Source organism: Ovis canadensis, chromosome 15, assembly GCF_042477335.2.
Source record: "Ovis canadensis isolate MfBH-ARS-UI-01 breed Bighorn chromosome 15, ARS-UI_OviCan_v2, whole genome shotgun sequence".
Taxonomy (NCBI): Eukaryota; Metazoa; Chordata; class Mammalia; order Artiodactyla; family Bovidae; genus Ovis; species Ovis canadensis.
In genome coordinates this window covers 18,153,477-18,169,962 of record NC_091259.1, presented here as the reverse complement: position 1 = coordinate 18,169,962, position 16,486 = coordinate 18,153,477, and the positions used below count along the sequence as shown (strand labels likewise).

General features: G+C 32.7%; 1 long non-coding RNA gene across 1 annotated transcript in view; it reads left to right on the top strand.

The window, feature by feature from the left end:
- The window catches only part of LOC138421089 (uncharacterized), a 730,022-nt gene that overhangs the window by 5,267 nt on the left and 708,269 nt on the right, over positions 1–16,486 (top strand). The gene's annotated exons all lie outside the window — the stretch shown is intronic.

Genomic DNA, 16,486 nt, shown 5'->3' with positions numbered 1-16,486 from the left:
ACTTAATGTCAGAGTTCAATTAAGATTTCCTATATGGGTCCTATTAGTAAGTTTTTAGGCTCGGGTGATACATAGATTAATTCCTTAACTTGGAATTCAGATGACCCCAAACTCAGGCAGGGGGAGGGGCTATAATGCTAGATTAAGTGTTACTGAAAACTGTCCCAAAGACCTGCTACCTAAGGGGGAATCATTAACCTAGAACAAGATTTTACTATTACTTCTAGATAATATCAGATAAAATCTAGTGCCAAATTTGTCATGACTTTAGATTAAAAAAAAAAAAACATTTAGGAGCAGTTTTTCTTCCATTTTATGTCACTTAAAAGTCGCTAACACAGTGGCAGTGTTAGATGAAGATGCCGTCTACAAGGTAGATAATATACTGTTTGATACTCAAAACATTTCTCATTTTGTTTAAAGTAGAAAGTACATAATTGTATATTTTAAGAGTCTTTAGGAAGGGTTAAAAACATTGTACAAAGTCAAGATGTAAATGACTCAAGTTTAGAGCTCTATTTGACTTTGTAATGACACTGGTTTATCTTGCTATACATTGGATGACATAGTGATTCTAAGATTCACTGTTGACATAGTATAAGTTATATATCTTCTACAGATATAGCACTGCCGTGTCATTTTGAGAATAAATGAACTTAAAATATTTTCTAGTGTGTAATGTCAAAAGGGAAGCAACCATATTTGGGAAAGTGTATCCACTGTTCTTACTGATATTTTTGTATAAATATTTAAATAAACACATTCATTTGCCTCAAAAAAAAAAAAAAAAAAGAAAACTTGTCTGGATGACTGTTCTAGGTTAAAGTTGTTTTAACTATATTTAAGTTCCTTTGGTTAAGACGAAGTTTTATAGAGGAACTTACTGTTCTGTAACCATTAAAAACTAATTTAGGAATTTGTTGAGACCAAGATACTTATAGTGAGGTGCCGATTCCATCCTTCCACACCTATTTTGCTTACCTGTAGTCCTTGAATTGCCTCTCTTTTTAAATATGGTTAAAACAGTTTTTTAACTAAGAGGTTGGAAATTTGTCTTAATTTAAATAGACGTATATTTATATTATTTGATATCTCAAAATTCCAACTTCAAGACCTCAGATTTATTCATCTATTTCTTATTTCTAAAGATACAAACATAAAGTGGGAGAGGTTTATTTATGACAAGATATTTTAAATTAGTGTTACAAGGTTTTGCTTATATGCTACATGAACTTCTTAGCACTTTATAGCAGGAAAGAGGCTAGTCGGAAGCTCAAAGCGGTAGGATCTTTGCGAGGTCCATTTTCTGAGCATTTGTGATCAATAACTCTACTCAGAGACTGGTGCATTTTAAAAAGAAATGAAGTATACAAAAACTCTGTAACACTTAAGATTTAGGGTTAATAACTATTATGAACAATGTCTCATATCTCTACTCAGACCCTTTCAAGTAATTGCTCCTGTTTTATATTTCTTAATATTCAAAGTAATGTTAGAAAGATTCTGAAAAATGGAATGTTATCAGTTAATATTTCTCTTTGATATTTTTACAGTTTTTTAAGTTAATTATTTTCATGAAAATGAATAAAACAAATTTGGTAGTATTGCACTGCTGTAGATATGAGGAATTTTAAAATGACTTTATTATATATTTTCTTTTAAAAAAGATATTAAATTCTTTTATTTATTAATCAGTTGGTGATTAAATTAAAATTATATCCTATGAATTTGATGTAGGACTATATATTTAACTTCACTTGATTTTTACATATTATAAATCTGTGTATATGGTAAATGTTGACCCCTTACGTGAAAGTCTTTAATTTCATATTCCAGGGTATTGCATATTGTATTTTTGACTTACAGACTTCTTAACTTTAAATGTTTCAGTGGAATCATCAGCTCATAAGACTTACTGAAACTGAAAATGTTAGTTGCTCAGTTGTGTTTGACACTTCGCGACCCCATGAGCTGTTGTCTGCCATGTCCCTCTGTGCATGGGATTTCCCAGGCGAGAGTATTGGAGCCAGTCAAAAAATGGAAGCTCTTCTTTTCTTTAGTACAGGGAAATGGAACTCTAGAAATAGGCCATAAGGTAATTCTGAAAAATTATCAAAATTCTGTTCTTTTGGGGTAATAGGGGAAAAAAAAATCAATGAATCCACCATTTCTTAACCTAATATAAAAGAGTATGGTGTGAGCAACTTTAGAAAGTATAGTCATATTATTTTACCATGTGTTTCTTGACCTGGAGTTTCTTGTGATCACTGTCATTTCTAAATAGTTCCAAAAATGTTTTATTGGATAGATTTGAAAACATAAGTACAAAACTGATTTTTATTCTGGTCTTCTCAGTGGTCACTGATTAACTTGCTTCCCTGTGGATACCACTTTTTATTTTTAACAAGTGGACTTTTCTTAAAAGATCTTAGTAGGACTTGTACATTTTGTCTTTATTCCACTCATAGTTCCAAATATTTCTTATACTCACTTGTATAGACCAAAAAAAGTTAAAATCTTGAAAGAAAACAACATATTAACATATTGTACTAATGTATGTGTATAAGCTTTCCCACAGGCATACCTTTACAGTTTGTGTCTTTATTAAAATATGAACCTGCCTGTGGTTAAAATGACTAATTTGAATGTTATCCAAAATTTAAGAAACTATGCATCAGGCAAGGAAGAACTAGAAAGTAGTTCATTCATCTGATTAATCAAAAACTCTTGTTTGTGAATGTTGACTGGAAAAGTGAAATTATATGAATAAACACTTTATAATGGGGAATAAGAATTTGCTTGCTCCTTATCATCCTTATAGCTGTTAAATGCTCAAGAAGGAGATCATCTCATTTTCTGTTACGATCTAGTAAAGTAACTATAGCATATGGAGTTCAGGAGGAGAAATTTTGCTGATCACTTAGGTGATAAAAGGTAGATTGAAAGTCTCTTTCTCTTGATAGTCATAATATTGGCAGAAATATTCATCATGAGGCTAAAAAATTTAAGGGGTTCTTATTGAGAGAGGTTTCATAATACGGTAATTATAGTTATAATGTCTAGAGTCAAAAACATATTTTTAATGTGTTTTCACAGATATTTCACTAGTTGCAGTAGTTTGTGTTTAGTCAGTAAGTAGCAGAGAAACGGTAGATTTATTTGGTGAAAAATTTGCTTTTGAGTGTATGAGGTTTCATCTTTATTTTCTCAGATATTTAATTTCATATTTATAAGTATTAAAGAACAAATTTTTCTGAAACTAAACCAAAGGTAACAAAGAGTTTAGTTTTAAACTTACTAGGTTTTCCCATTTCATTTCTCTTTATATAAGAACTTACTTTTAAATAATACAGTATTTGATAAGTTACTCTTATACTTTCAGAATAATAAGAAATTCCTGGTGATTAAGATGACTGTTACTTGGAAAATACAGATTGGAGTGGAAATATAAAAAAGAATTATAGTTTTCTAGAAATAAATTTTTATTTAATTGGCATTTATAATCATTAAATGTAAAATTGTTTCCTTGGCATCCAAATAATGTTAAGTGCCCCTCCCCAATATTTCTGAAACCTTAGAAAAAATGTCATATTTAATCTTAGTTAGATTTTGGCTTTGTCTTATTTTTTTATTTTGAAACTTATCTCTTTATATTCTTCTCTAAAAGATATAAACAAAGTTAATCTATTCTCTTATGTTTAAAAATTAATAAAACTCTTTGTTAGTGATGATTAATTTTGCCAGTTTTGAGTATATATAATGATAAATTTATGTTACCTCTTTTGTAATAGAATTGATACTTATACTTCGTAACTTGACACTCTTCCTGTTTTAGTGCCATTATTCAAATGGCAGTGTGTGGAGCTACTGATGGAGAGTTCTTAAGGCTAAAATAAGCTTCTCATTAAATACAAGCACACGTCTCATGAGTTACTGATGATGAATAATGAGAACATTTAGAAAAAGGTAAAAAAATAATACTACTTAGTGTTGATTCTTTGTCCACCTGATGTGAAGAGCCAACTCATTGGAAAAGATCCTGATACAGGGAAAGATTGAAGGCAAAAGGACAAGGAGGAGGCAGAGGATGAGATGATTTGATAGTATCACCAACTCATTAGACATGAATTTGAGCAAACTCTGGGAGATAGTGAAGGACAGGTAATCATGGTGTGCTGCAGTCCATGGGGTCACAAAGAGTTGGATATGACTTAGCAACTGAACAACAACAATGAAAGTGTTGGGAGGAGGCTTATAGAGCTAGTATTTTATTTAACATAAAGAGTAGTAGAGATTTATAAAGAGATGAAGTTATATGTTTAGCATTACATTTGATGGAAAAATGGGAGGTCTCTTTAATATATAAATCAGAACTTTTTATAGTTTATACCTTTGTTTTTTTGCTGTGAAAATAGTATTTGATTTCTACTTAAATCAAAACTAGGATATATGTAATATTCTTTTGCCATTGATTATCTGTAACACTAATGTTTTACAGTTTTTGAGACAAGAAAATTAAAAATCCAGTTATATTAACTCAGAGAAAAGAGCTACGCCCATAGTCTTTTAACCAAAAGCTGAATGTCTAGACAATTTAATTGCTAGCTGTGAACTTTTTCACAATGAACTTAGTGTGCACTCAACAGCTGAATCAAATGGAAGACAATTTTTGACAGTTTCAGTTAAGAAACCTGGGAACCCAAGGAGGAAAATAATTGTAGTTGTTTTTTTCTACAGTATATTTAGAAAGAATTTTCCATTTCTTTTGTTAATATTTTTTTCTCTGTATTGGCAATTGTTTTCTTCAGTAATTCATGTTTAGAGATACACTAAATGAAATAGAAAATCAATGAAAAATGTGAGGAGAGAATATTCCTGTGACTTGACAAGTTTGGATAAAATTTAAATTATGGGCTCCCTTAGGACAGTAACAATTTTAGCATTTAATAAAATGCAAAACAGAAAGGGAGAGAAAAGTTTTTTTAGAAATAGGCAGTATCTTTCAATTCAAATATCAACTTTTATGTAAATTCTAGTTTTACTGTTACAGTAATAAAGGAATTAACAGAGCAATTTTGAGCCTATAATAGTATTTAGTTATCATTGTTTCTGAACTAAAGTTCCTCTGTGCTTAATTTTATAAACATGATGTAAATTATTTTAGAATGAATATATGCTAAAATTTTTCTTCTGTAGAGCTGAACATGCTAAATTGTAAAACTAGCACAGTGCAACTCAGTGGAAAGGCAGTTATATATTGCTGGGTTCCTGCTATAATAATAGTTTTACAGATGTCTTCTCTCAAAATTTTCTTTATCTAATTAAGACAGTAATTTTTTTTGTGTGTCCATGTGGGGTGCCTTCATATTTTAAGACTCTCTTTTTCTTTAAATACTGAGTATTTGAAGGCAATAAAATACATGTACAAAGATGAGGTAAAAGATTGGTTGAAATGATTGATGGCTGATCTGAGATTTGTTCTACTCTATCCATACAACCAAACATTGCAAAAAACTCTAGTAGGAAATATAAAATATATTCTCAAACTTCAAAGTATAAATGATCCTTAATATTCTTTGAATTTTTACTTTCTTTAGATATTTACTCACCTACAACTTGACTGTGAAATTTTCAGAGAACAGCAACCTTAATATGAAATACTGAGATTTAAGTTAAATGATCCAGAATTGATTTTATGAAAATTTACTATTATAAGTATGTTTGAAAACCTATGACTATGTATGTTTGTTTTTTATTCCTTAATGTGGTCTTGGTGGTTTATACTTCAGTGATTAAAATTAAATAAAAGTAGTTCTTTTCACATTCAAATTAATTTTTACATTATTTCCCTCACTCAAATGGTCCCTAGTGGGCAGTTGTTGTCAAGTAAGAACGTAAAGGGAAATAAGTAGCTCATGGGCTGGTGGAAGAAATAAGCACATAGGGTGAATACAGTTCAGTGTGAAATGTGCATTTAAAAGTTATATACATAGGCTGGCGATTCAGTTCTTACATGATAGTATGCATGTTAGAATGCCATTCTCCCAAATCATCCCAGGATACAGCATGCTTGGGGCTGGTGAATGGGGATGACCCACAGAGATGTTATGCGGAGGGAGGTGGGAGGGGGGTTCATGTTTGGGAACACATGTAAGAATTAAAGATTTTAAAATTAAAAAAATAAAAAAAACTGAAAAAAAAAGTTACATACAGCTGAGATAAAATTTTCAGTATTTCTCCTTTTGGAGATGGCTGTTAGTTTACTCCTACTGCGACTTTCTGGCATACCCTGTTTCATGCTAGCGTTGGTTCTCTAATTGCTGCGTTTACTTCCTAGTGCCTAAGTTATTCTGAAGTACCTTTGGTTTCAAGATTCACCTAACCACTTTAAATGAATGTTATATTTTTCTACATCTCATTATAGTGCTAACTTTAGTATCTTACAACCGTCTAGTCTCTTAATGATATAGACGGATTTGTGGTGAATGTGGTTTAGATGCTGTGAACAAAGGCAGTTCTTATTATGTTGTTATAAAAAAGCTTGATTTCTTTCAGTTATTGAGTATGGACTATTTATGGTACTGGTGTTGGCAATAGTCATTTTGCAGAGGTGGATTAACTGTGAGGCTGTGAAGCTTTGCTTACACAGTCCCTACTAGATAGTAGTAGTAATAGTAGTAACAGAAGCAGGTGGTAAATGTTATTTTGATAATTATAGTACTATATCTAATAAAAAGAGGCAGTATGCATTAAGGGATTTGGTGTTTGAATTTTAGGATTCAGTCTTGGCTCTACAATTTATTAGCTGTGTAATTTTAGAAAAATAGCAACCTTTATTCATGTGCAACATCAGAATAGTAAAATGTCATGCAGTGTGATAATATAAAAGAAAAAGATAGACTTTTCAGTGACAAAAAAATGACATGTTAGAAACATCAAAAGCATAAACCTGGGAAGAAATTTTGATTTTACGCCAGTCCCTTCTAACATATAAGCTGTTAATTATCTGTGTACCAAAATATTCTGTCCTTGTGTGAGGCACAATGCTGTTTTACCTATGGACAGCGATACTGACATGTGTAGACCAAAATCCTTTAAAGGTTATTCTGTTTGTCTTCTTTTTCATTTGAATAATTTACTTCAGTAGACGGTTCTTAAAAAATTAGTGTTTATAGTACCACTACTTTTGGAGATCTGAAGGAAGTGAAAGTTTTGATCCCTGATAGTGGAGACATGGGAAAATAATCAGTCAGAACACAATAAGAAACTTAAGAAAATGTACGAGTAAACATAATTATTGAGCTATTGCTCACATACTTCTCAGTACCTTGGAGAAATAGAAATGGTCATTGTGGGGATGGATTTAACTGACTTCCCAGGTAAAACAAGAAACACTGACTTGAAGGAAGTTTCAGTTAGAGATTGACAAAGTCTTTTTCAGTTGGTGAGAAGAGAGGTAGAGATTATGTGGATATTTAGAAGGAAGTAGAAAGATTACTTAATGTATAGACAATTCTTTGTAATGCAAAATGTTAATATATGTCAAATGAGGAAATGTAAAGGATTCCAGGAGACAATTGCAGAATTGGAATTTTGTTCAAAAGCAAGATGTTAACAGTTCATTTTAAGGTTAGATGGTATTTAAGATGAAGTTCAGCCCCAGTTTTTCAGCTTGTTGTTAGTTGGTCAGGTCACTTCCTCAGTTTATTAATATTTACCCTCTAAAGCAAAAAAGGTAAAATCAATTAAAGTAAAGGACTTTTTATCTTCAAGTTTTGATCAGGTGTGATTCAGAGGCTGTGTGTGATGTGAAGTTTTGATGAAGAGGAAAATTGAAACAGAACTGTAGTTGTGGACAGCTGAGTTTAGGATAGAGTCCACCAAATAGAGATACTAAGAAGAGGTATCATGTTCCTGGCATATGGGGAGGCCATGGAAAGAATATGGACTTGTTACACCCAGGCTTGGTCCTGGCTCTGCAGCTTCTTTTGGTTTCCCTGAATAAAACAATAACCTTTCTGAGCTTTCAGTTCTTTTCCTGAAGGATGATATTAACTGCTACTAACTTTTCTTTTTTCTTTTTCTTTTTTCTTATTAAGGAAGGCAATGAGACTGTAGATTCAGAAGGCAAAATCATATTCTTCACATCTGTAGGTCTAGTTGCTTACAAAAATCTCATTTTATGCTTAGGTTCAAGAAATATTTAAAGGCAGAAAAATCATTTGAATTTTGTATAAATATATATGGGTACAATCATTCTAGTTTTCCAAATATGAGGAAAATCACTTAATTTGTAGACACAGCCTTGTAAATTTGCTCATAGGTGCTTTCTTTTCATTTTCTTAATTTTCCTTGCACATATCTAAAGAGATGATCTCATTCTTAATTGTCTTTTTATTTGCTTAAAAACGTAGTTGTTATCAAAAAAATGTCTTTAATGTCCCTTTACAAAATTATTTAGAACATAGGATCTATTTTGGTAGGAGGGGGAGATGTTTCAAATACTGTTTTTGAATCTCATGTAACATGAATTGGTATAAAGTATATTCATTTGAAAATAAGTTCCTTCAATTATTTTCTTCTTCTATTTTTATTACATTCTTGTTAATTAAAAAATTCATGAAAATTTATGCTGTAATCATTAAATGATAATTTACTGCTAATTCATTAAAGCAAATATATATGTGTATCTTTTAAACTGTGAATTGTCATTTAATAGTAAAAATAAAAAGACTTCATTTTGCAAACATTTTACAAGTATATTTTTATAAAGTAATATTTGGTATATTGCTTTTATTGGCTTGGCTACTATGACAAGAAGTTATTATCAGCATATTTATGATCAAGAGGGAGGGGGGTTCAGGATGGGGAACACGTGTATACCTGTGGCAGATTCATGTTGATGTATGGCAAAACCAATACAATATTGTAAAGTAATTAACCTCCAATTAAAATAAATTTATATTAAAAAATGTATATGTTTTTTAATCTGTACAACTAATCCAACTACTTCCTCCAGTATATATAGATCATTTTGTTATTGCAGAAGATTTGACATATTATTTAAAAAATGGAAGAAATTAATAAAAAAAAACAGTGTCTTTCAAAAAGGTGTGGTCAAGCTATACTGTGTCTGGAGATACTGGAGAGAGAGGGAAAATGAAAGGCGAGAAAGCTACAAAACAGACAGGAGAGGGAGCTGATAGAAAGCAATTTTATGCTGTTCAATAAGGATGTGATTAAGTAAGTATTCATATCTTGCAATACTTTTCAAAATGCCTGGAGCTGATATTTCACCTGAAATGAAAGTGTCTTTTCATCTTTTTTTGCATGCAGTTGTTTAAGATAATAGGCTTTAGGTATAAATGTATGGTTGATCTTCCAAGATTGAATATACAAATGCCATCTGTTAAAATATATTGTCTAGTTGTTCTGATAAATACTAATTTAGAATAAAGAAATTATTCAGTGTTCTCATTCCTGATTCTTATTTTCCCTGTTTAGATATTCTGCATGATCAGATGCCTCCTGTATATTACAAGTTTAATAGATGCTTAAAAGTTAAGACAACTATCTTGATTTGTTTTCAAGTTAACTACTTTTTCCAAATGTTATTCTTTAGTTAGTGTTTGCCTTTAGCCAGTGTTTAGATAAATGGTCTATCTGAGATCAATTTCTTTTTTATTTGAAGAAATTACTCTATAAGGTTCTTTTATCCTTTTATTTCAAACACAGTAAGGTAATTCAGGTTTTCTCAAGAGGAAAAAGGAAAATGCAAATTAAAATAGATATATCTTCTTATTAATTTTTTCCCAGGTAAAAATAATAGAAACATCATATTAAGGATTAATTTAGAAAACCATTGTTTTATGGAGGAATTACTTTCCAGTAACAAAAAGTGCTTATATTTTTATCTAGCCCTTCATTGATAAAGAGTGGGGTGCTGTCTGACAATTATTTTAAATATGATCCTGAGACACTTTATGTTAGAGTACACATGATTTGCTCCATTGGGTACGTGATCAACCTGGCCGCTGCAGAGTAAAGCAGCTCTCACAGCTCAGAATGAAGAGAATGAATACTGTTGTCATCTTTTTTTCCCTAACATCACAGAATTGACAGTGAACAGTATATAAAGACTATAATAAAAGCCCTGAAATGTCTTTTAGCTCCTCTCGAAAGTAGCCATCCTCAACAGGGCTTTGTATCTACATCCTTTATGAAGCTGTTACAGATGTCTTTTCTTTTTTTTCTTAAAAAAAAATAATAATTTTAATTGTGTGCATTACAATTCAAAAAGGTATACAGTTTTTGAACACTTTAAACTACTCTATAATAAAGATATATCATAGTTTATATAAGTATTGATTTGAAATTCGTCAACTTATTTTATAAGCAAATATGAATGAATATGAAATGAAAATTCTTATATATGCATTTTTATACGAGTGTGGGTAGATCTAGAAGTAGAGTTGCTAGGTCAGTGAGAACGTGCATTTAGAATATCAGTTTTACTGCCAAATTGCCTTCCACAGGGTTGTTTCCAATTAGTACTCCCACCAACAATGTGTTAGAATTTCTGCTTCTCCATACTGTAGCAGTACAGTGTATACCAAACTTCTCAATCTATACCCGGTGGAATAGATGAAAAGTATCTTGTTTTTGCTTTAATTTATGCCTAATATTTTGAACATTTTATATATTTAATAAAACATCTCTTAAGCTCCTGTTTTTGCCCTTCCTCAGGTTAAATCTATTAAATTGATCTTTTTCTTATTCCCTTTACAAATTAACTGAAACCAAGAAACACATAGCAGCAAGAGGTCAATTAAAAATGATTTGAGGCATTGCTAAATTTTTGAAAAAATAAAATGCACATCTGTAAAAAGTCAGAGATATTTCGTAAATAACATTGTTTTTCCTTTCCTCTGCTGTGTGCAAAAGATTCAGTGGAATTAAAATTGAGGAGGAGACAGTTCTACTTGGGTAGACTGGGAAAGGCTTCAAGCATAGGAACGTTTCTTGACAAATATGCCCTCTTATTTTCAAACTAGTCTTCCAAATTTTATTTACCCAGCACTAGTTTAGGGCAGCTTTCACTAGAGTAACATCTCCAGATTGCTTTATCTCTTTGTATTCTCCCATGTATCAATCTTTCTGATGGAAAAATCTTTAAATAATCTTTCAAATCTTTCAAGTCTTGTCATGCCATTTCCTTGCTTTGAAAGTTCTAATGGCTCCGGCTGTTTGAAGAACACATTTCAGATTCTGCAGCATGCCAAGGAGTTCTATAACTGTTCTTTAGAAATCCTTTCAAGGTTCCTCTACAACTACCCCAATAAACACATTGTAGATTGAGCCGCAACCTACATTGTCATTACATTTCCATCTCTATACTTTTGCTGGCATTATACTTCTGCCCCAAATGATGTGTCCAGATATCTCCATGCAAAAACTAGTTTTCCTACCTGGAAATAATAAGCTGCTTTAAAGATAGGAATATATTTTAATCTTTTTTTGAACTACTTTGTATAACATCAACAAGTGAAATGTTTGTTTGATTATATTGGCCCTTTTTCCTAACATAATTCACTCTAAATAACAAGGCTTTGAAGATTCCAGTATTGAGAAATGCAGCATAAGAAGCAAATTACCTTTAGTATAGTATAACGCAGAATGATCTCTCAACAAGTGTTCTTTACTATGCCTCTGTGTAAGTTTGGATTTGAAACTGGACCTGATAAAGTCAGTAAAACTCATTATTTGTCCAAGTTATCTTTTCCTAATTATAATAAAGAAACCAAGCTTGTATATCCTTGAAGAATTTGTGTTGAAGGTTTTTAAGCATTTTTAACATTTTTATTTCAGTTTCAAAATCCACTGAATTTATGAATTTTGTTGTATCTGCATTTCTCATTATAGAACATGTAACATTGCGTGTTATAAAAATATGGGCAGTAGACCAATATTAATTTAGCACTCCTGAAACATGGGCACATGTTTTTCATTTTATACATCATTTATAAATCAGTTCCACAAACTTGAAACTTCTTAGCACAATAAAATCAAGAAGGATATATACTGTTTTATACTTTATTGTAAGATATTACATAGGTAAAGTTTATAATGAAAAATGATATATCATGTTTGAATTTCACCATTGAATCAGATCTCCAGTAGCAATGAGTAAAATGTCCTGGCTAAACTTCTTATTTCTTCCTACCATATAATTCTATTCCAATTCAACAAATTAGCAATCTACTAACTAACATGTGGTGCGTGTCTATTAGATACCAAAGTTATAATAATAATAAAAAAATTAGCTGAAAAAGCATATTCTACATCTTTTCATATAATTAAGTTTTTGTCATAGATATATCTTGGGTTCTATTCTTTTTTAAATTTATTTTTTGGTTGCACTGGGTCTTTTTGCTGTACACAGGCTTTCTCTACTTGTGGCAGCAGGGACTACTCTTTGTTGTGGTAAGCAGGGACCACTCTTCATAGTGGTGCGTGGACTTCTCATTGTGGTGGCTTCTTTTGTTGCTGAGCGTGGACTCTAGGTGTGCAGGCTCAAAATTTGGAGCACACAGACTCAGTAATTGCAGGCTCTAGAGCACTGGCTCAGTACTTATAGCACACAGGCCTAGTTGCTCTGTGGCATATGGGACCTTCCTGGACCAGGGAGTGAGCTCAGATTCCCTTCATTGGCAGGCAAATTCTTAACCACTGGACACCAGAGAAGTTGGGGTCTATTTTAAATAAAACATAATTATCTTATTCTAAAAAATAATGTTTCTCCCCTTCTGGTGTATATTTTCAGTTCAGTTCCGTTGCTCAGTCAGGTCCGACTCTTTGTGACCCCATGAACTACAGCACGCCAGGTCTCCCTGTCCATCACCAACTCCTGGAATTTACTCAGACTGCTGTCCAGTGAGTCAGTGATGCCTTCCAACCATCTCATCCTCTGTTGGCCCCTTCTCCTCCTGCCTTCAATCTTTCCTAGCATCAGGGTCTTTTAAAACGAGTCGGCTCTTCGCATCAGGTGGCCACAGTATTGGAGTTTCAGCTTCAACATCAGTCCTTCTAATGAATATTCAGGACTGATTTGCTTTAGGATGGACTGGTTGGATCTCCTTGCAGTCAAAGGGACTTCCCCAACACCTAAGTTCAAAAGCATCAGTTCTTCGGTGCTTAGCTTTCTTTACAGTCCGACTCTTACCTCCATACATGACTACTGGAAAAACAGCCTTGACTAGATGGACCTTTGTTGGCAAAGTAATGTCTCTGCTTTTTAATATGCTGTCTAGGTTGGTCATAACTTTTCTTCCAAGGAGTAAGTGACTTTTAATTTTATGGCTGCAGTCACCATCTTTTTGATAACTATTAAAAATTGAGTCCATATGTCAGAAGGTCATGGAAACATCAGGAATACAAAAATAGTAAATCCATTTTAGGAGCAAGAAGAACAGTTCTCTAGAGAACTAGAGAGGATTTTGATCCCAACAAGCCTAAAAGTATTTCTCAGTTTTTCAGATCATTGACACTATTTAAGTCTTGGGGTGCTGGTACCTTCTTTATCTTGTGCTCTTCTTTCTTCTTTATCTTATTATTCCATTCTTTGAACCCATTCCCTCTGAACAAGAGCTGTGTGTCATCAACAGGAAATACTGTGTAAGGATCTATATTATTTTTTCCATCACTAGACAAATACAGAAAAGCCAAGCTGCTGTTCATTGTTTTGTTTCTGCCTCAATAGAAAACACTAAAAGTAAAAACCAGATAAAAGACCAAGACTGCTTTCTGAGATCAGGGAAAAAATGAGTTTACAAGTGTCAAATACAAAGACACTAGCTGGAGTCACAAAAATTTCAGTGTGCACAGTTAAAATTAACTTCTCATTTCTGTGATTTTACAGAATAGTATGCAGTTGGTTAACAAGGGAAAAGATGAATGAGTGTGTATACTTGCTGCTTGCTGAGCACTGACTCCAAAAGCACAAAAGAAAACAATTGTATTAGCTTCTGTGGTCCTAGAGCTGAGAAATAGATGGCCTGGGGGAATCAGGCCTATCAAACATTAAAAAGAAATGTTCCTTGGCATTCCTAAATGTCTGTGGAAGAAATTCAGATATTTTTTACGTTAAAAATGGTGTAGCATGTCAGTATCAAAAAGAAAATCCCTCAAATAAGTTGAATATACCCATTTTAATTTGCTTTTTTAATTTTAGCACTTTTTAAGGTGAAAGAGGGGTTAAGAATTTATTTTTCATATGGCCATAGAATCAATTTGATAAGAACAATTCCTCAGCAGATCTTTACTAACAGCAGGGGGATCAAATTTGGACAGTTTGGACTATGGTTAACAAGGTGCCAGTTACTGCAAACAAAAGCAAGAGATGATTAATTATGACACAGATATATGTAAATTTTGAAAAAAAATGGAAAATTTAATGATTAGAATCCAAACCATTTTGTTTTTATATTGAAATATATTGTTTTTTATTCCAAATACTATGAAAAGTCTCAAATGCCGAAGACATTACTTAAATTGTTAGTCTTGGAAAAAAGAAATTCCTGTAGCAAAGGTTTATCATAAAAATGATTATATACTTTAAACACAGTATATGTGAATATAATGTGAGTAAATACTACACCTACCTGATTAATGAGCATAATATGTATGTTTGGTGATATTTGATGCCCTTACTCTTAGGCTTTATATTTACCAGTTAACTATGTTACTTTCCATATGATTTAAATTTAAAAACTTGAAATTATAAAAATTCAAAGAAAAGACCAAAGAAAAATAAAAGAAATATTAAGAGTTCATGCAAAAATAAAAGTAAACATTGAGTACATTTCAATTCATCCTGTGTTTATTTGCTGTTTACTATGTTGAAGGTGAGTTGACGTGTAGATGGAGGAAACTCATTTTTATAGATTAGCAATGTATCAAGTTTACTCTGAACTTTTTATTCATAAATCAGAACCTCACAATACCCATTATATAAATGGTTTTGCTGATGCATGTATAGAGATAATTGTGTATGCTTTCAACATCTTTTATGTTCAGCTCAGTTCAGTTGCTCAGTTGTGTCCGACTCTTTGCGACCCCATGAATCACAGCACACCAGGCCTCCCTGTCCATCACCAACTCCTGGAGTTCACTAAAAGTCATGTCCATTGAGTCAGTGATGCCATCCTGCCATCTCATCCTCTGTCATCCCCTTCTCCTGCCCCCAATCCCTCCCAGCATCAGAGTCTTTTCCAATGAGTCAGCTCTTCGCATGAGGTGGCCAAAGTATTGGAGTTTCAGCTTTAGCGTCAGTCCTTCCAATGAACACCCAGGACTGATCTCTTTTAGAATGGACTAGTTGGATCTCTTTGCAGTCCAAGGGACTCTCAAGAGTCTTCTCCAGCACCACAGTTCAAAAGCATCAATTCTTCGGTGCTTAGCTTTCTTCACAGTCCAACTCTCACATCCATACATGACCACTGGAATTTGCAAAGTAATGTCTCTGCTTTTGAATATGCTTTTTAGGTTGGTCATAACTTCCTTCCAAGGAGTAAGCGTCTCTTAATTTCATGGCTGCAGTCACCATCTGCAGTGATTTTGGAGCCCCGCAAAATAAAGTCTGACACTGTTTCCCCATCTATTTCCCATGAAGTGATGGGATCAGGTGCCATGATCTTAGTTTTCTGAATGTTGAGCTTTAAGCCAACTTTTTCACTCTCTTTTACTGTCATCAAGAGGCTTTTTAGTTCCTCTTCACTTTCTGCCATAGGGTGGTGTCATCTGCATATCTGAGGGTATTGATATTTCTCCCGGCAATCTTGATTCCAGCTTGTGCTTCTTCTAGCCCAGCGTTTCTCATGATGTACTCTGCAGAAATAAAAACTGTCATAAATCTCAAGCATTTACCACTAACATTTTTATCCTAGGCATAATTTTTAGGGCTCAATGTAAAATTAAAAAATAAAACTTCAAAATTTAATTAATTCTCTTTTCGATGAATTAGTATTAATGATAGTAATAAAAGCAATTTAAGAGATGTAAACCAAAGCTATATGGGCTTCCCTGGCTGGTGCAGTAGGTAAAAAACCCACCTGTAATGCCGAAGACCTGGGTTCTATCCCTGGGTTGGGAAGATCCCCTGGAGAGGGAAATGGCAACCCATTCCACTATTTTTGCCTGGGGAATTTCATGGACAGAGGAGCCTGGCAGGCCACAGTCCATGGTGTTGCAAAGAGTTAGACACTACTGAACGACTAAGTGCAGCACAAACAAAAACTTTATAGATAAATAAATGTGACTTTGTTTTAAACTGAAATGGTGTCCTTGAATCTAGAAATCTCTGTTTCTCATTTGTTCAATGAGAACACAAAACTATATGACAGGCTGTAATGGCCTTGAATTTTCAGAATATGGCTTTAACTTTGATAGAGTAAGTATTTACCCTTACAAATCATCTCTGTGAACGTTT